At 48.9% G+C, this 16,272-nt stretch overlaps 29 non-coding genes across 29 annotated transcripts; all 29 read left to right on the top strand.

Annotated features, from left to right (window-relative positions):
• The first annotated feature begins 39 nt into the window (after nt 1-39).
• Nucleotides 40-112, top strand: Trnaf-gaa (transfer RNA phenylalanine (anticodon GAA)). Its single transcript has one exon. It is a non-coding gene; the product is annotated as a tRNA-Phe (tRNA).
• A 536-nt stretch (nt 113-648) lies between these two features.
• On the top strand, nt 649-721 carry Trnak-uuu (transfer RNA lysine (anticodon UUU)). The gene has a single exon. It is a non-coding gene; the product is annotated as a tRNA-Lys (tRNA).
• Nucleotides 722-860: 139 nt separating this feature from the next.
• Trnas-cga (transfer RNA serine (anticodon CGA)) lies at nt 861-942 on the top strand. The gene has a single exon. It is a non-coding gene; the product is annotated as a tRNA-Ser (tRNA).
• Nucleotides 943-1,630: 688 nt separating this feature from the next.
• Trnas-uga (transfer RNA serine (anticodon UGA)) lies at nt 1,631-1,712 on the top strand. The gene has a single exon. It is a non-coding gene; the product is annotated as a tRNA-Ser (tRNA).
• Nucleotides 1,713-2,297: 585 nt separating this feature from the next.
• Nucleotides 2,298-2,370, top strand: Trnaf-gaa (transfer RNA phenylalanine (anticodon GAA)). Its single transcript has one exon. It is a non-coding gene; the product is annotated as a tRNA-Phe (tRNA).
• A 536-nt stretch (nt 2,371-2,906) lies between these two features.
• Nucleotides 2,907-2,979, top strand: Trnak-uuu (transfer RNA lysine (anticodon UUU)). Its single transcript has one exon. It is a non-coding gene; the product is annotated as a tRNA-Lys (tRNA).
• Nucleotides 2,980-3,118: 139 nt separating this feature from the next.
• On the top strand, nt 3,119-3,200 carry Trnas-cga (transfer RNA serine (anticodon CGA)). The gene has a single exon. It is a non-coding gene; the product is annotated as a tRNA-Ser (tRNA).
• A 688-nt stretch (nt 3,201-3,888) lies between these two features.
• Nucleotides 3,889-3,970, top strand: Trnas-uga (transfer RNA serine (anticodon UGA)). Its single transcript has one exon. It is a non-coding gene; the product is annotated as a tRNA-Ser (tRNA).
• Nucleotides 3,971-4,555: 585 nt separating this feature from the next.
• Nucleotides 4,556-4,628, top strand: Trnaf-gaa (transfer RNA phenylalanine (anticodon GAA)). The gene has a single exon. It is a non-coding gene; the product is annotated as a tRNA-Phe (tRNA).
• A 536-nt stretch (nt 4,629-5,164) lies between these two features.
• On the top strand, nt 5,165-5,237 carry Trnak-uuu (transfer RNA lysine (anticodon UUU)). Its single transcript has one exon. It is a non-coding gene; the product is annotated as a tRNA-Lys (tRNA).
• Nucleotides 5,238-5,376: 139 nt separating this feature from the next.
• Trnas-cga (transfer RNA serine (anticodon CGA)) lies at nt 5,377-5,458 on the top strand. The gene has a single exon. It is a non-coding gene; the product is annotated as a tRNA-Ser (tRNA).
• Nucleotides 5,459-6,146: 688 nt separating this feature from the next.
• On the top strand, nt 6,147-6,228 carry Trnas-uga (transfer RNA serine (anticodon UGA)). Its single transcript has one exon. It is a non-coding gene; the product is annotated as a tRNA-Ser (tRNA).
• Nucleotides 6,229-6,813: 585 nt separating this feature from the next.
• Nucleotides 6,814-6,887, top strand: Trnaf-gaa (transfer RNA phenylalanine (anticodon GAA)). Its single transcript has one exon. It is a non-coding gene; the product is annotated as a tRNA-Phe (tRNA).
• Nucleotides 6,888-7,422: 535 nt separating this feature from the next.
• Nucleotides 7,423-7,495, top strand: Trnak-uuu (transfer RNA lysine (anticodon UUU)). The gene has a single exon. It is a non-coding gene; the product is annotated as a tRNA-Lys (tRNA).
• Nucleotides 7,496-7,634: 139 nt separating this feature from the next.
• On the top strand, nt 7,635-7,716 carry Trnas-cga (transfer RNA serine (anticodon CGA)). Its single transcript has one exon. It is a non-coding gene; the product is annotated as a tRNA-Ser (tRNA).
• Nucleotides 7,717-8,404: 688 nt separating this feature from the next.
• Trnas-uga (transfer RNA serine (anticodon UGA)) lies at nt 8,405-8,486 on the top strand. Its single transcript has one exon. It is a non-coding gene; the product is annotated as a tRNA-Ser (tRNA).
• A 585-nt stretch (nt 8,487-9,071) lies between these two features.
• On the top strand, nt 9,072-9,144 carry Trnaf-gaa (transfer RNA phenylalanine (anticodon GAA)). Its single transcript has one exon. It is a non-coding gene; the product is annotated as a tRNA-Phe (tRNA).
• A 536-nt stretch (nt 9,145-9,680) lies between these two features.
• Nucleotides 9,681-9,753, top strand: Trnak-uuu (transfer RNA lysine (anticodon UUU)). The gene has a single exon. It is a non-coding gene; the product is annotated as a tRNA-Lys (tRNA).
• A 139-nt stretch (nt 9,754-9,892) lies between these two features.
• Trnas-cga (transfer RNA serine (anticodon CGA)) lies at nt 9,893-9,974 on the top strand. The gene has a single exon. It is a non-coding gene; the product is annotated as a tRNA-Ser (tRNA).
• A 688-nt stretch (nt 9,975-10,662) lies between these two features.
• Trnas-uga (transfer RNA serine (anticodon UGA)) lies at nt 10,663-10,744 on the top strand. The gene has a single exon. It is a non-coding gene; the product is annotated as a tRNA-Ser (tRNA).
• A 585-nt stretch (nt 10,745-11,329) lies between these two features.
• Nucleotides 11,330-11,402, top strand: Trnaf-gaa (transfer RNA phenylalanine (anticodon GAA)). The gene has a single exon. It is a non-coding gene; the product is annotated as a tRNA-Phe (tRNA).
• A 536-nt stretch (nt 11,403-11,938) lies between these two features.
• On the top strand, nt 11,939-12,011 carry Trnak-uuu (transfer RNA lysine (anticodon UUU)). The gene has a single exon. It is a non-coding gene; the product is annotated as a tRNA-Lys (tRNA).
• A 139-nt stretch (nt 12,012-12,150) lies between these two features.
• On the top strand, nt 12,151-12,232 carry Trnas-cga (transfer RNA serine (anticodon CGA)). The gene has a single exon. It is a non-coding gene; the product is annotated as a tRNA-Ser (tRNA).
• Nucleotides 12,233-12,920: 688 nt separating this feature from the next.
• On the top strand, nt 12,921-13,002 carry Trnas-uga (transfer RNA serine (anticodon UGA)). The gene has a single exon. It is a non-coding gene; the product is annotated as a tRNA-Ser (tRNA).
• A 585-nt stretch (nt 13,003-13,587) lies between these two features.
• Nucleotides 13,588-13,660, top strand: Trnaf-gaa (transfer RNA phenylalanine (anticodon GAA)). Its single transcript has one exon. It is a non-coding gene; the product is annotated as a tRNA-Phe (tRNA).
• A 536-nt stretch (nt 13,661-14,196) lies between these two features.
• Nucleotides 14,197-14,269, top strand: Trnak-uuu (transfer RNA lysine (anticodon UUU)). The gene has a single exon. It is a non-coding gene; the product is annotated as a tRNA-Lys (tRNA).
• Nucleotides 14,270-14,408: 139 nt separating this feature from the next.
• Nucleotides 14,409-14,490, top strand: Trnas-cga (transfer RNA serine (anticodon CGA)). Its single transcript has one exon. It is a non-coding gene; the product is annotated as a tRNA-Ser (tRNA).
• Nucleotides 14,491-15,178: 688 nt separating this feature from the next.
• On the top strand, nt 15,179-15,260 carry Trnas-uga (transfer RNA serine (anticodon UGA)). Its single transcript has one exon. It is a non-coding gene; the product is annotated as a tRNA-Ser (tRNA).
• A 585-nt stretch (nt 15,261-15,845) lies between these two features.
• Nucleotides 15,846-15,918, top strand: Trnaf-gaa (transfer RNA phenylalanine (anticodon GAA)). Its single transcript has one exon. It is a non-coding gene; the product is annotated as a tRNA-Phe (tRNA).
• Nucleotides 15,919-16,272: the final 354 nt, after the last annotated feature.

Genomic DNA, 16,272 nt, shown 5'->3' with positions numbered 1-16,272 from the left:
GTTTAACGAAGACGCGCAATTGTGCAGACATAGGTGTGAGCCGAAATAGCTCAGTTGGGAGAGCGTTAGACTGAAGATCTAAAGGTCCCTGGTTCGATCCCGGGTTTCGGCAAGTGTTTGTTTTGAAGCTGATGCCAATGGAATTGCTCCGAGTCTGTGATGATGTAAGTACAGCCGAGAACAAAAATGACTCTGTCCTGTAACTGTTCAGGTTGTCTAGTGCTTGCCGTAAGAGGAACACAGTAGGCAACTCCCTGAGAAGTAAGAAAATACGAAAAGTCCTACCGACTGCGTTCCCTTTTTTGTGTCAGGAGGTAAAGAACGTCTCCAACGGAACCGTGAAATGAGCGAAAACGTGGGAAGCATTGCATTCGAAATACTTGTGAATTTTCCAATTGCCCAGTGAGTGTCGACAAAACACGTAACTCCTCTACTCCAACGTATGAGACCTAACGACTGCTGCGGTTTGTTTTTGCATCGTGTGTCAGCATTCTTAGATAGTCTGCTACGAGCTTAGCGCGACACGTTTGTAGACAGCATTCAGGCGACGTTTAATTAGTAACAGCTCGATGCAGCGATAGCACAACTGTGAAGGACATGAGTCAATGTATAGCTGTGCATCGTGGGACGATCTCTAACGTCATGTGAGCCCGGATAGCTCAGTCGGTAGAGCATTAGGCTTTTAATCTAAGGGTCCAGGGTTCAAGTCCCTGTTCGGGCGGAGATTTTAATACTTTGGTAGCGATTCCTCTGGTAGCGGTGGAAACACTACGGAAAAGAATGCAGCTACGCCGTTTTCTGACGCCACAGTGCTTTAAACCGTATCAGTTGCATGTTTCGGGAGAAAGTCCCGAACTACGGCAGTCGTGGCCGAGTAGTTAAGGCGTCTGACTCGAAATCAGATTCTCTGTGGGAGCGTAGGTTCGAATCCTACCGGCTGCGTGCGATTTTGCATAAAGAGGAGCAAATATTTTCACACACGTGACGCCATCCTCAACAAGACGAAAATTTCCGTTTTACAGTACTGAGTGTCGCGGCGGCCGCTGCTTTCTGTGGCTACCGGTTCACCTCTCACTGACGCTGGGACTGCAGAAAGCCGTCGCAGGCCCACGAGTGCGCTGCCGTCATTTTCTCGCGTCGACGCCGAGTTCGTGAGTACACAGACGTGCTTGGAAGCGTTGGACAGAGCAAACATTCATTTCTCTCTTTTTTAAGAATCGCAATTCAGTCATTCGAGTGCGGCAAAAGCAATGGTGCAGCGTTTCTTTTCTTAAGATGTCGCAGCTACTTGCAAGTATGTCGACCACTTAAGACGACAGTAAACTAGCGTCAGCGGTGCGTCAGTGGGAAGTCGGTGAAGTCGCCATTGGAGCCACAAGCCAGTAATTACGTCATGCGAATCACTCGCACGCAACGCAGCTGTACGATAGCTCAGTCGGTAGAGCGTTTGATTTTCAACCAAAGGGTGTTGGGTTCAAGGCCATGTCTAGGCGAAAATTAATACAATTTCGTAACGGCTAATGTGCTGGCAATGGAAACACTACAGAAAAGAGTTAGGCCACGCAGCTTTCTGCCATTGGATTGCTTCTAAAGTTGGACTTTCACTTGTCGGAAGACGCTATTGCCACCGGCAGTCGTGGCCGAGTGGTTAAGGCGTCTGACTTGAAATCAGATTCCCTCTGGGAGCGTAGCTTCGAGTCCTGCCGACTGCGAAAATTTTCTCGCTCTCAGAAGATGGACGTTCAGCTGCATCCTAGCAGTTGCGTCTCTACTAAACACGTGGGTCTCCAGCAATGTGCAGTGTTCTTTGGTGCAGCGCTACAGTCGCTCCCAGAAGCCACAGCTCATCTCCTCGTCTCACTGCCGTCCACCAAGTGTCAGTGCAAGTGTCGCCTCTCTGGGCAGTGCAGATGTGTCCATTTTAGCTTGCAGACGGTGACGTGTAGCAATTTATGAGCTAACGCAAGTCAAATGTTTTAGCGTGTGTTTCTGCTAGATACTGGCTCTCACATAGTGGAGAGACTCACTCCTTCTTGTGTCTCGTTCTCTGCACACGAGTTGCACGTGGCATCGATATAGCAAAGGTTTTCTAGCGCCAGCGAAGTCGATATTACATGAATCGAGTCGACATGTTTGCTTCTTACGATGATGGAATCAGAAGAAATGTGTGTGGTACTTCACTGCATCTGCTGCTCGCCTTCCAGCCTCCCTGTGTCTTATCAGACGAAGATGACTGTGAAATTGGCGGCGATTCAGAAGTTTAACGAAGACGCGCAATTGTGCAGACATAGGTGTGAGCCGAAATAGCTCAGTTGGGAGAGCGTTAGACTGAAGATCTAAAGGTCCCTGGTTCGATCCCGGGTTTCGGCAAGTGTTTGTTTTGAAGCTGATGCCAATGGAATTGCTCCGAGTCTGTGATGATGTAAGTACAGCCGAGAACAAAAATGACTCTGTCCTGTAACTGTTCAGGTTGTCTAGTGCTTGCCGTAAGAGGAACACAGTAGGCAACTCCCTGAGAAGTAAGAAAATACGAAAAGTCCTACCGACTGCGTTCCCTTTTTTGTGTCAGGAGGTAAAGAACGTCTCCAACGGAACCGTGAAATGAGCGAAAACGTGGGAAGCATTGCATTCGAAATACTTGTGAATTTTCCAATTGCCCAGTGAGTGTCGACAAAACACGTAACTCCTCTACTCCAACGTATGAGACCTAACGACTGCTGCGGTTTGTTTTTGCATCGTGTGTCAGCATTCTTAGATAGTCTGCTACGAGCTTAGCGCGACACGTTTGTAGACAGCATTCAGGCGACGTTTAATTAGTAACAGCTCGATGCAGCGATAGCACAACTGTGAAGGACATGAGTCAATGTATAGCTGTGCATCGTGGGACGATCTCTAACGTCATGTGAGCCCGGATAGCTCAGTCGGTAGAGCATTAGGCTTTTAATCTAAGGGTCCAGGGTTCAAGTCCCTGTTCGGGCGGAGATTTTAATACTTTGGTAGCGATTCCTCTGGTAGCGGTGGAAACACTACGGAAAAGAATGCAGCTACGCCGTTTTCTGACGCCACAGTGCTTTAAACCGTATCAGTTGCATGTTTCGGGAGAAAGTCCCGAACTACGGCAGTCGTGGCCGAGTAGTTAAGGCGTCTGACTCGAAATCAGATTCCCTGTGGGAGCGTAGGTTCGAATCCTACCGGCTGCGTGCGATTTTGCATAAAGAGGAGCAAATATTTTCACACACGTGACGCCATCCTCAACAAGACGAAAATTTCCGTTTTACAGTACTGAGTGTCGCGGCGGCCGCTGCTTTCTGTGGCTACCGGTTCACCTCTCACTGACGCTGGGACTGCAGAAAGCCGTCGCAGGCCCACGAGTGCGCTGCCGTCATTTTCTCGCGTCGACGCCGAGTTCGTGAGTACACAGACGTGCTTGGAAGCGTTGGACAGAGCAAACATTCATTTCTCTCTTTTTTAAGAATCGCAATTCAGTCATTCGAGTGCGGCAAAAGCAATGGTGCAGCGTTTCTTTTCTTAAGATGTCGCAGCTACTTGCAAGTATGTCGACCACTTAAGACGACAGTAAACTAGCGTCAGCGGTGCGTCAGTGGGAAGTCGGTGAAGTCGCCATTGGAGCCACAAGCCAGTAATTACGTCATGCGAATCACTCGCACGCAACGCAGCTGTACGATAGCTCAGTCGGTAGAGCGTTTGATTTTCAACCAAAGGGTGTTGGGTTCAAGGCCATGTCTAGGCGAAAATTAATACAATTTCGTAACGGCTAATGTGCTGGCAATGGAAACACTACAGAAAAGAGTTAGGCCACGCAGCTTTCTGCCATTGGATTGCTTCTAAAGTTGGACTTTCACTTGTCGGAAGACGCTATTGCCACCGGCAGTCGTGGCCGAGTGGTTAAGGCGTCTGACTTGAAATCAGATTCCCTCTGGGAGCGTAGCTTCGAGTCCTGCCGACTGCGAAAATTTTCTCGCTCTCAGAAGATGGACGTTCAGCTGCATCCTAGCAGTTGCGTCTCTACTAAACACGTGGGTCTCCAGCAATGTGCAGTGTTCTTTGGTGCAGCGCTACAGTCGCTCCCAGAAGCCACAGCTCATCTCCTCGTCTCACTGCCGTCCACCAAGTGTCAGTGCAAGTGTCGCCTCTCTGGGCAGTGCAGATGTGTCCATTTTAGCTTGCAGACGGTGACGTGTAGCAATTTATGAGCTAACGCAAGTCAAATGTTTTAGCGTGTGTTTCTGCTAGATACTGGCTCTCACATAGTGGAGAGACTCACTCCTTCTTGTGTCTCGTTCTCTGCACACGAGTTGCACGTGGCATCGATATAGCAAAGGTTTTCTAGCGCCAGCGAAGTCGATATTACATGAATCGAGTCGACATGTTTGCTTCTTACGATGATGGAATCAGAAGAAATGTGTGTGGTACTTCACTGCATCTGCTGCTCGCCTTCCAGCCTCCCTGTGTCTTATCAGACGAAGATGACTGTGAAATTGGCGGCGATTCAGAAGTTTAACGAAGACGCGCAATTGTGCAGACATAGGTGTGAGCCGAAATAGCTCAGTTGGGAGAGCGTTAGACTGAAGATCTAAAGGTCCCTGGTTCGATCCCGGGTTTCGGCAAGTGTTTGTTTTGAAGCTGATGCCAATGGAATTGCTCCGAGTCTGTGATGATGTAAGTACAGCCGAGAACAAAAATGACTCTGTCCTGTAACTGTTCAGGTTGTCTAGTGCTTGCCGTAAGAGGAACACAGTAGGCAACTCCCTGAGAAGTAAGAAAATACGAAAAGTCCTACCGACTGCGTTCCCTTTTTTGTGTCAGGAGGTAAAGAACGTCTCCAACGGAACCGTGAAATGAGCGAAAACGTGGGAAGCATTGCATTCGAAATACTTGTGAATTTTCCAATTGCCCAGTGAGTGTCGACAAAACACGTAACTCCTCTACTCCAACGTATGAGACCTAACGACTGCTGCGGTTTGTTTTTGCATCGTGTGTCAGCATTCTTAGATAGTCTGCTACGAGCTTAGCGCGACACGTTTGTAGACAGCATTCAGGCGACGTTTAATTAGTAACAGCTCGATGCAGCGATAGCACAACTGTGAAGGACATGAGTCAATGTATAGCTGTGCATCGTGGGACGATCTCTAACGTCATGTGAGCCCGGATAGCTCAGTCGGTAGAGCATTAGGCTTTTAATCTAAGGGTCCAGGGTTCAAGTCCCTGTTCGGGCGGAGATTTTAATACTTTGGTAGCGATTCCTCTGGTAGCGGTGGAAACACTACGGAAAAGAATGCAGCTACGCCGTTTTCTGACGCCACAGTGCTTTAAACCGTATCAGTTGCATGTTTCGGGAGAAAGTCCCGAACTACGGCAGTCGTGGCCGAGTAGTTAAGGCGTCTGACTCGAAATCAGATTCCCTGTGGGAGCGTAGGTTCGAATCCTACCGGCTGCGTGCGATTTTGCATAAAGAGGAGCAAATATTTTCACACACGTGACGCCATCCTCAACAAGACGAAAATTTCCGTTTTACAGTACTGAGTGTCGCGGCGGCCGCTGCTTTCTGTGGCTACCGGTTCACCTCTCACTGACGCTGGGACTGCAGAAAGCCGTCGCAGGCCCACGAGTGCGCTGCCGTCATTTTCTCGCGTCGACGCCGAGTTCGTGAGTACACAGACGTGCTTGGAAGCGTTGGACAGAGCAAACATTCATTTCTCTCTTTTTTAAGAATCGCAATTCAGTCATTCGAGTGCGGCAAAAGCAATGGTGCAGCGTTTCTTTTCTTAAGATGTCGCAGCTACTTGCAAGTATGTCGACCACTTAAGACGACAGTAAACTAGCGTCAGCGGTGCGTCAGTGGGAAGTCGGTGAAGTCGCCATTGGAGCCACAAGCCAGTAATTACGTCATGCGAATCACTCGCACGCAACGCAGCTGTACGATAGCTCAGTCGGTAGAGCGTTTGATTTTCAACCAAAGGGTGTTGGGTTCAAGGCCATGTCTAGGCGAAAATTAATACAATTTCGTAACGGCTAATGTGCTGGCAATGGAAACACTACAGAAAAGAGTTAGGCCACGCAGCTTTCTGCCATTGGATTGCTTCTAAAGTTGGACTTTCACTTGTCGGAAGACGCTATTGCCACCGGCAGTCGTGGCCGAGTGGTTAAGGCGTCTGACTTGAAATCAGATTCCCTCTGGGAGCGTAGCTTCGAGTCCTGCCGACTGCGAAAATTTTCTCGCTCTCAGAAGATGGACGTTCAGCTGCATCCTAGCAGTTGCGTCTCTACTAAACACGTGGGTCTCCAGCAATGTGCAGTGTTCTTTGGTGCAGCGCTACAGTCGCTCCCAGAAGCCACAGCTCATCTCCTCGTCTCACTGCCGTCCACCAAGTGTCAGTGCAAGTGTCGCCTCTCTGGGCAGTGCAGATGTGTCCATTTTAGCTTGCAGACGGTGACGTGTAGCAATTTATGAGCTAACGCAAGTCAAATGTTTTAGCGTGTGTTTCTGCTAGATACTGGCTCTCACATAGTGGAGAGACTCACTCCTTCTTGTGTCTCGTTCTCTGCACACGAGTTGCACGTGGCATCGATATAGCAAAGGTTTTCTAGCGCCAGCGAAGTCGATATTACATGAATCGAGTCGACATGTTTGCTTCTTACGATGATGGAATCAGAAGAAATGTGTGTGGTACTTCACTGCATCTGCTGCTCGCCTTCCAGCCTCCCTGTGTCTTATCAGACGAAGATGACTGTGAAATTGGCGGCGATTCAGAAGTTTAACGAAGACGCGCAATTGTGCAGACATAGGTGTGAGCCGAAATAGCTCAGTTGGGAGAGGCGTTAGACTGAAGATCTAAAGGTCCCTGGTTCGATCCCGGGTTTCGGCAAGTTGTTTGTTTTAACACGCGATCTAGTGTTTGCTCCGAGTCTGTGATGATGTAAGTACAGCCGAGAACAAAAATGACTCTGTCCTGTAACTGTTCAGGTTGTCTAGTGCTTGCCGTAAGAGGAACACAGTAGGCAACTCCCTGAGAAGTAAGAAAATACGAAAAGTCCTACCGACTGCGTTCCCTTTTTTGTGTCAGGAGGTAAAGAACGTCTCCAACGGAACCGTGAAATGAGCGAAAACGTGGGAAGCATTGCATTCGAAATACTTGTGAATTTTCCAATTGCCCAGTGAGTGTCGACAAAACACGTAACTCCTCTACTCCAACGTATGAGACCTAACGACTGCTGCGGTTTGTTTTTGCATCGTGTGTCAGCATTCTTAGATAGTCTGCTACGAGCTTAGCGCGACACGTTTGTAGACAGCATTCAGGCGACGTTTAATTAGTAACAGCTCGATGCAGCGATAGCACAACTGTGAAGGACATGAGTCAATGTATAGCTGTGCATCGTGGGACGATCTCTAACGTCATGTGAGCCCGGATAGCTCAGTCGGTAGAGCATTAGGCTTTTAATCTAAGGGTCCAGGGTTCAAGTCCCTGTTCGGGCGGAGATTTTAATACTTTGGTAGCGATTCCTCTGGTAGCGGTGGAAACACTACGGAAAAGAATGCAGCTACGCCGTTTTCTGACGCCACAGTGCTTTAAACCGTATCAGTTGCATGTTTCGGGAGAAAGTCCCGAACTACGGCAGTCGTGGCCGAGTAGTTAAGGCGTCTGACTCGAAATCAGATTCCCTGTGGGAGCGTAGGTTCGAATCCTACCGGCTGCGTGCGATTTTGCATAAAGAGGAGCAAATATTTTCACACACGTGACGCCATCCTCAACAAGACGAAAATTTCCGTTTTACAGTACTGAGTGTCGCGGCGGCCGCTGCTTTCTGTGGCTACCGGTTCACCTCTCACTGACGCTGGGACTGCAGAAAGCCGTCGCAGGCCCACGAGTGCGCTGCCGTCATTTTCTCGCGTCGACGCCGAGTTCGTGAGTACACAGACGTGCTTGGAAGCGTTGGACAGAGCAAACATTCATTTCTCTCTTTTTTAAGAATCGCAATTCAGTCATTCGAGTGCGGCAAAAGCAATGGTGCAGCGTTTCTTTTCTTAAGATGTCGCAGCTACTTGCAAGTATGTCGACCACTTAAGACGACAGTAAACTAGCGTCAGCGGTGCGTCAGTGGGAAGTCGGTGAAGTCGCCATTGGAGCCACAAGCCAGTAATTACGTCATGCGAATCACTCGCACGCAACGCAGCTGTACGATAGCTCAGTCGGTAGAGCGTTTGATTTTCAACCAAAGGGTGTTGGGTTCAAGGCCATGTCTAGGCGAAAATTAATACAATTTCGTAACGGCTAATGTGCTGGCAATGGAAACACTACAGAAAAGAGTTAGGCCACGCAGCTTTCTGCCATTGGATTGCTTCTAAAGTTGGACTTTCACTTGTCGGAAGACGCTATTGCCACCGGCAGTCGTGGCCGAGTGGTTAAGGCGTCTGACTTGAAATCAGATTTCCTCTGGGAGCGTAGCTTCGAGTCCTGCCGACTGCGAAAATTTTCTCGCTCTCAGAAGATGGACGTTCAGCTGCATCCTAGCAGTTGCGTCTCTACTAAACACGTGGGTCTCCAGCAATGTGCAGTGTTCTTTGGTGCAGCGCTACAGTCGCTCCCAGAAGCCACAGCTCATCTCCTCGTCTCACTGCCGTCCACCAAGTGTCAGTGCAAGTGTCGCCTCTCTGGGCAGTGCAGATGTGTCCATTTTAGCTTGCAGACGGTGACGTGTAGCAATTTATGAGCTAACGCAAGTCAAATGTTTTAGCGTGTGTTTCTGCTAGATACTGGCTCTCACATAGTGGAGAGACTCACTCCTTCTTGTGTCTCGTTCTCTGCACACGAGTTGCACGTGGCATCGATATAGCAAAGGTTTTCTAGCGCCAGCGAAGTCGATATTACATGAATCGAGTCGACATGTTTGCTTCTTACGATGATGGAATCAGAAGAAATGTGTGTGGTACTTCACTGCATCTGCTGCTCGCCTTCCAGCCTCCCTGTGTCTTATCAGACGAAGATGACTGTGAAATTGGCGGCGATTCAGAAGTTTAACGAAGACGCGCAATTGTGCAGACATAGGTGTGAGCCGAAATAGCTCAGTTGGGAGAGCGTTAGACTGAAGATCTAAAGGTCCCTGGTTCGATCCCGGGTTTCGGCAAGTGTTTGTTTTGAAGCTGATGCCAATGGAATTGCTCCGAGTCTGTGATGATGTAAGTACAGCCGAGAACAAAAATGACTCTGTCCTGTAACTGTTCAGGTTGTCTAGTGCTTGCCGTAAGAGGAACACAGTAGGCAACTCCCTGAGAAGTAAGAAAATACGAAAAGTCCTACCGACTGCGTTCCCTTTTTTGTGTCAGGAGGTAAAGAACGTCTCCAACGGAACCGTGAAATGAGCGAAAACGTGGGAAGCATTGCATTCGAAATACTTGTGAATTTTCCAATTGCCCAGTGAGTGTCGACAAAACACGTAACTCCTCTACTCCAACGTATGAGACCTAACGACTGCTGCGGTTTGTTTTTGCATCGTGTGTCAGCATTCTTAGATAGTCTGCTACGAGCTTAGCGCGACACGTTTGTAGACAGCATTCAGGCGACGTTTAATTAGTAACAGCTCGATGCAGCGATAGCACAACTGTGAAGGACATGAGTCAATGTATAGCTGTGCATCGTGGGACGATCTCTAACGTCATGTGAGCCCGGATAGCTCAGTCGGTAGAGCATTAGGCTTTTAATCTAAGGGTCCAGGGTTCAAGTCCCTGTTCGGGCGGAGATTTTAATACTTTGGTAGCGATTCCTCTGGTAGCGGTGGAAACACTACGGAAAAGAATGCAGCTACGCCGTTTTCTGACGCCACAGTGCTTTAAACCGTATCAGTTGCATGTTTCGGGAGAAAGTCCCGAACTACGGCAGTCGTGGCCGAGTAGTTAAGGCGTCTGACTCGAAATCAGATTCCCTGTGGGAGCGTAGGTTCGAATCCTACCGGCTGCGTGCGATTTTGCATAAAGAGGAGCAAATATTTTCACACACGTGACGCCATCCTCAACAAGACGAAAATTTCCGTTTTACAGTACTGAGTGTCGCGGCGGCCGCTGCTTTCTGTGGCTACCGGTTCACCTCTCACTGACGCTGGGACTGCAGAAAGCCGTCGCAGGCCCACGAGTGCGCTGCCGTCATTTTCTCGCGTCGACGCCGAGTTCGTGAGTACACAGACGTGCTTGGAAGCGTTGGACAGAGCAAACATTCATTTCTCTCTTTTTTAAGAATCGCAATTCAGTCATTCGAGTGCGGCAAAAGCAATGGTGCAGCGTTTCTTTTCTTAAGATGTCGCAGCTACTTGCAAGTATGTCGACCACTTAAGACGACAGTAAACTAGCGTCAGCGGTGCGTCAGTGGGAAGTCGGTGAAGTCGCCATTGGAGCCACAAGCCAGTAATTACGTCATGCGAATCACTCGCACGCAACGCAGCTGTACGATAGCTCAGTCGGTAGAGCGTTTGATTTTCAACCAAAGGGTGTTGGGTTCAAGGCCATGTCTAGGCGAAAATTAATACAATTTCGTAACGGCTAATGTGCTGGCAATGGAAACACTACAGAAAAGAGTTAGGCCACGCAGCTTTCTGCCATTGGATTGCTTCTAAAGTTGGACTTTCACTTGTCGGAAGACGCTATTGCCACCGGCAGTCGTGGCCGAGTGGTTAAGGCGTCTGACTTGAAATCAGATTCCCTCTGGGAGCGTAGCTTCGAGTCCTGCCGACTGCGAAAATTTTCTCGCTCTCAGAAGATGGACGTTCAGCTGCATCCTAGCAGTTGCGTCTCTACTAAACACGTGGGTCTCCAGCAATGTGCAGTGTTCTTTGGTGCAGCGCTACAGTCGCTCCCAGAAGCCACAGCTCATCTCCTCGTCTCACTGCCGTCCACCAAGTGTCAGTGCAAGTGTCGCCTCTCTGGGCAGTGCAGATGTGTCCATTTTAGCTTGCAGACGGTGACGTGTAGCAATTTATGAGCTAACGCAAGTCAAATGTTTTAGCGTGTGTTTCTGCTAGATACTGGCTCTCACATAGTGGAGAGACTCACTCCTTCTTGTGTCTCGTTCTCTGCACACGAGTTGCACGTGGCATCGATATAGCAAAGGTTTTCTAGCGCCAGCGAAGTCGATATTACATGAATCGAGTCGACATGTTTGCTTCTTACGATGATGGAATCAGAAGAAATGTGTGTGGTACTTCACTGCATCTGCTGCTCGCCTTCCAGCCTCCCTGTGTCTTATCAGACGAAGATGACTGTGAAATTGGCGGCGATTCAGAAGTTTAACGAAGACGCGCAATTGTGCAGACATAGGTGTGAGCCGAAATAGCTCAGTTGGGAGAGCGTTAGACTGAAGATCTAAAGGTCCCTGGTTCGATCCCGGGTTTCGGCAAGTGTTTGTTTTGAAGCTGATGCCAATGGAATTGCTCCGAGTCTGTGATGATGTAAGTACAGCCGAGAACAAAAATGACTCTGTCCTGTAACTGTTCAGGTTGTCTAGTGCTTGCCGTAAGAGGAACACAGTAGGCAACTCCCTGAGAAGTAAGAAAATACGAAAAGTCCTACCGACTGCGTTCCCTTTTTTGTGTCAGGAGGTAAAGAACGTCTCCAACGGAACCGTGAAATGAGCGAAAACGTGGGAAGCATTGCATTCGAAATACTTGTGAATTTTCCAATTGCCCAGTGAGTGTCGACAAAACACGTAACTCCTCTACTCCAACGTATGAGACCTAACGACTGCTGCGGTTTGTTTTTGCATCGTGTGTCAGCATTCTTAGATAGTCTGCTACGAGCTTAGCGCGACACGTTTGTAGACAGCATTCAGGCGACGTTTAATTAGTAACAGCTCGATGCAGCGATAGCACAACTGTGAAGGACATGAGTCAATGTATAGCTGTGCATCGTGGGACGATCTCTAACGTCATGTGAGCCCGGATAGCTCAGTCGGTAGAGCATTAGGCTTTTAATCTAAGGGTCCAGGGTTCAAGTCCCTGTTCGGGCGGAGATTTTAATACTTTGGTAGCGATTCCTCTGGTAGCGGTGGAAACACTACGGAAAAGAATGCAGCTACGCCGTTTTCTGACGCCACAGTGCTTTAAACCGTATCAGTTGCATGTTTCGGGAGAAAGTCCCGAACTACGGCAGTCGTGGCCGAGTAGTTAAGGCGTCTGACTCGAAATCAGATTCCCTGTGGGAGCGTAGGTTCGAATCCTACCGGCTGCGTGCGATTTTGCATAAAGAGGAGCAAATATTTTCACACACGTGACGCCATCCTCAACAAGACGAAAATTTCCGTTTTACAGTACTGAGTGTCGCGGCGGCCGCTGCTTTCTGTGGCTACCGGTTCACCTCTCACTGACGCTGGGACTGCAGAAAGCCGTCGCAGGCCCACGAGTGCGCTGCCGTCATTTTCTCGCGTCGACGCCGAGTTCGTGAGTACACAGACGTGCTTGGAAGCGTTGGACAGAGCAAACATTCATTTCTCTCTTTTTTAAGAATCGCAATTCAGTCATTCGAGTGCGGCAAAAGCAATGGTGCAGCGTTTCTTTTCTTAAGATGTCGCAGCTACTTGCAAGTATGTCGACCACTTAAGACGACAGTAAACTAGCGTCAGCGGTGCGTCAGTGGGAAGTCGGTGAAGTCGCCATTGGAGCCACAAGCCAGTAATTACGTCATGCGAATCACTCGCACGCAACGCAGCTGTACGATAGCTCAGTCGGTAGAGCGTTTGATTTTCAACCAAAGGGTGTTGGGTTCAAGGCCATGTCTAGGCGAAAATTAATACAATTTCGTAACGGCTAATGTGCTGGCAATGGAAACACTACAGAAAAGAGTTAGGCCACGCAGCTTTCTGCCATTGGATTGCTTCTAAAGTTGGACTTTCACTTGTCGGAAGACGCTATTGCCACCGGCAGTCGTGGCCGAGTGGTTAAGGCGTCTGACTTGAAATCAGATTCCCTCTGGGAGCGTAGCTTCGAGTCCTGCCGACTGCGAAAATTTTCTCGCTCTCAGAAGATGGACGTTCAGCTGCATCCTAGCAGTTGCGTCTCTACTAAACACGTGGGTCTCCAGCAATGTGCAGTGTTCTTTGGTGCAGCGCTACAGTCGCTCCCAGAAGCCACAGCTCATCTCCTCGTCTCACTGCCGTCCACCAAGTGTCAGTGCAAGTGTCGCCTCTCTGGGCAGTGCAGATGTGTCCATTTTAGCTTGCAGACGGTGACGTGTAGCAATTTATGAGCTAACGCAAGTCAAATGTTTTAGCGTGTGTTTCTGCTAGATACTGGCTCTCACATAGTGGAGAGACTCACTCCTTCTTGTGTCTCGTTCTCTGCACACGAGTTGCACGTGGCATCGATATAGCAAAGGTTTTCTAGCGCCAGCGAAGTCGATATTACATGAATCGAGTCGACATGTTTGCTTCTTACGATGATGGAATCAGAAGAAATGTGTGTGGTACTTCACTGCATCTGCTGCTCGCCTTCCAGCCTCCCTGTGTCTTATCAGACGAAGATGACTGTGAAATTGGCGGCGATTCAGAAGTTTAACGAAGACGCGCAATTGTGCAGACATAGGTGTGAGCCGAAATAGCTCAGTTGGGAGAGCGTTAGACTGAAGATCTAAAGGTCCCTGGTTCGATCCCGGGTTTCGGCAAGTGTTTGTTTTGAAGCTGATGCCAATGGAATTGCTCCGAGTCTGTGATGATGTAAGTACAGCCGAGAACAAAAATGACTCTGTCCTGTAACTGTTCAGGTTGTCTAGTGCTTGCCGTAAGAGGAACACAGTAGGCAACTCCCTGAGAAGTAAGAAAATACGAAAAGTCCTACCGACTGCGTTCCCTTTTTTGTGTCAGGAGGTAAAGAACGTCTCCAACGGAACCGTGAAATGAGCGAAAACGTGGGAAGCATTGCATTCGAAATACTTGTGAATTTTCCAATTGCCCAGTGAGTGTCGACAAAACACGTAACTCCTCTACTCCAACGTATGAGACCTAACGACTGCTGCGGTTTGTTTTTGCATCGTGTGTCAGCATTCTTAGATAGTCTGCTACGAGCTTAGCGCGACACGTTTGTAGACAGCATTCAGGCGACGTTTAATTAGTAACAGCTCGATGCAGCGATAGCACAACTGTGAAGGACATGAGTCAATGTATAGCTGTGCATCGTGGGACGATCTCTAACGTCATGTGAGCCCGGATAGCTCAGTCGGTAGAGCATTAGGCTTTTAACCTAAGGGTCCAGGGTTCAAGTCCCTGTTCGGGCGGAGATTTTAATACTTTGGTAGCGATTCCTCTGGTAGCGGTGGAAACACTACGGAAAAGAATGCAGCTACGCCGTTTTCTGACGCCACAGTGCTTTAAACCGTATCAGTTGCATGTTTCGGGAGAAAGTCCCGAACTACGGCAGTCGTGGCCGAGTAGTTAAGGCGTCTGACTCGAAATCAGATTCCCTGTGGGAGCGTAGGTTCGAATCCTACCGGCTGCGTGCGATTTTGCATAAAGAGGAGCAAATATTTTCACACACGTGACGCCATCCTCAACAAGACGAAAATTTCCGTTTTACAGTACTGAGTGTCGCGGCGGCCGCTGCTTTCTGTGGCTACCGGTTCACCTCTCACTGACGCTGGGACTGCAGAAAGCCGTCGCAGGCCCACGAGTGCGCTGCCGTCATTTTCTCGCGTCGACGCCGAGTTCGTGAGTACACAGACGTGCTTGGAAGCGTTGGACAGAGCAAACATTCATTTCTCTCTTTTTTAAGAATCGCAATTCAGTCATTCGAGTGCGGCAAAAGCAATGGTGCAGCGTTTCTTTTCTTAAGATGTCGCAGCTACTTGCAAGTATGTCGACCACTTAAGACGACAGTAAACTAGCGTCAGCGGTGCGTCAGTGGGAAGTCGGTGAAGTCGCCATTGGAGCCACAAGCCAGTAATTACGTCATGCGAATCACTCGCACGCAACGCAGCTGTACGATAGCTCAGTCGGTAGAGCGTTTGATTTTCAACCAAAGGGTGTTGGGTTCAAGGCCATGTCTAGGCGAAAATTAATACAATTTCGTAACGGCTAATGTGCTGGCAATGGAAACACTACAGAAAAGAGTTAGGCCACGCAGCTTTCTGCCATTGGATTGCTTCTAAAGTTGGACTTTCACTTGTCGGAAGACGCTATTGCCACCGGCAGTCGTGGCCGAGTGGTTAAGGCGTCTGACTTGAAATCAGATTCCCTCTGGGAGCGTAGCTTCGAGTCCTGCCGACTGCGAAAATTTTCTCGCTCTCAGAAGATGGACGTTCAGCTGCATCCTAGCAGTTGCGTCTCTACTAAACACGTGGGTCTCCAGCAATGTGCAGTGTTCTTTGGTGCAGCGCTACAGTCGCTCCCAGAAGCCACAGCTCATCTCCTCGTCTCACTGCCGTCCACCAAGTGTCAGTGCAAGTGTCGCCTCTCTGGGCAGTGCAGATGTGTCCATTTTAGCTTGCAGACGGTGACGTGTAGCAATTTATGAGCTAACGCAAGTCAAATGTTTTAGCGTGTGTTTCTGCTAGATACTGGCTCTCACATAGTGGAGAGACTCACTCCTTCTTGTGTCTCGTTCTCTGCACACGAGTTGCACGTGGCATCGATATAGCAAAGGTTTTCTAGCGCCAGCGAAGTCGATATTACATGAATCGAGTCGACATGTTTGCTTCTTACGATGATGGAATCAGAAGAAATGTGTGTGGTACTTCACTGCATCTGCTGCTCGCCTTCCAGCCTCCCTGTGTCTTATCAGACGAAGATGACTGTGAAATTGGCGGCGATTCAGAAGTTTAACGAAGACGCGCAATTGTGCAGACATAGGTGTGAGCCGAAATAGCTCAGTTGGGAGAGCGTTAGACTGAAGATCTAAAGGTCCCTGGTTCGATCCCGGGTTTCGGCAAGTGTTTGTTTTGAAGCTGATGCCAATGGAATTGCTCCGAGTCTGTGATGATGTAAGTACAGCCGAGAACAAAAATGACTCTGTCCTGTAACTGTTCAGGTTGTCTAGTGCTTGCCGTAAGAGGAACACAGTAGGCAACTCCCTGAGAAGTAAGAAAATACGAAAAGTCCTACCGACTGCGTTCCCTTTTTTGTGTCAGGAGGTAAAGAACGTCTCCAACGGAACCGTGAAATGAGCGAAAACGTGGGAAGCATTGCATTCGAAATACTTGTGAATTTTCCAATTGCCCAGTGAGTGTCGACAAAACACGTAACTCCTCTACTCCAACGTATGAGACCTAACGACTGCTGCGGT

The sequence above is a fragment of the Schistocerca gregaria genome, unplaced genomic scaffold (assembly GCF_023897955.1).
Source record: "Schistocerca gregaria isolate iqSchGreg1 unplaced genomic scaffold, iqSchGreg1.2 ptg000395l, whole genome shotgun sequence".
In the NCBI taxonomy this organism is placed as follows: Eukaryota; Metazoa; Arthropoda; class Insecta; order Orthoptera; family Acrididae; genus Schistocerca; species Schistocerca gregaria.
Note: the sequence above shows the minus strand (reverse complement) of the source record. Positions and strands in the feature narration are given on the sequence as shown.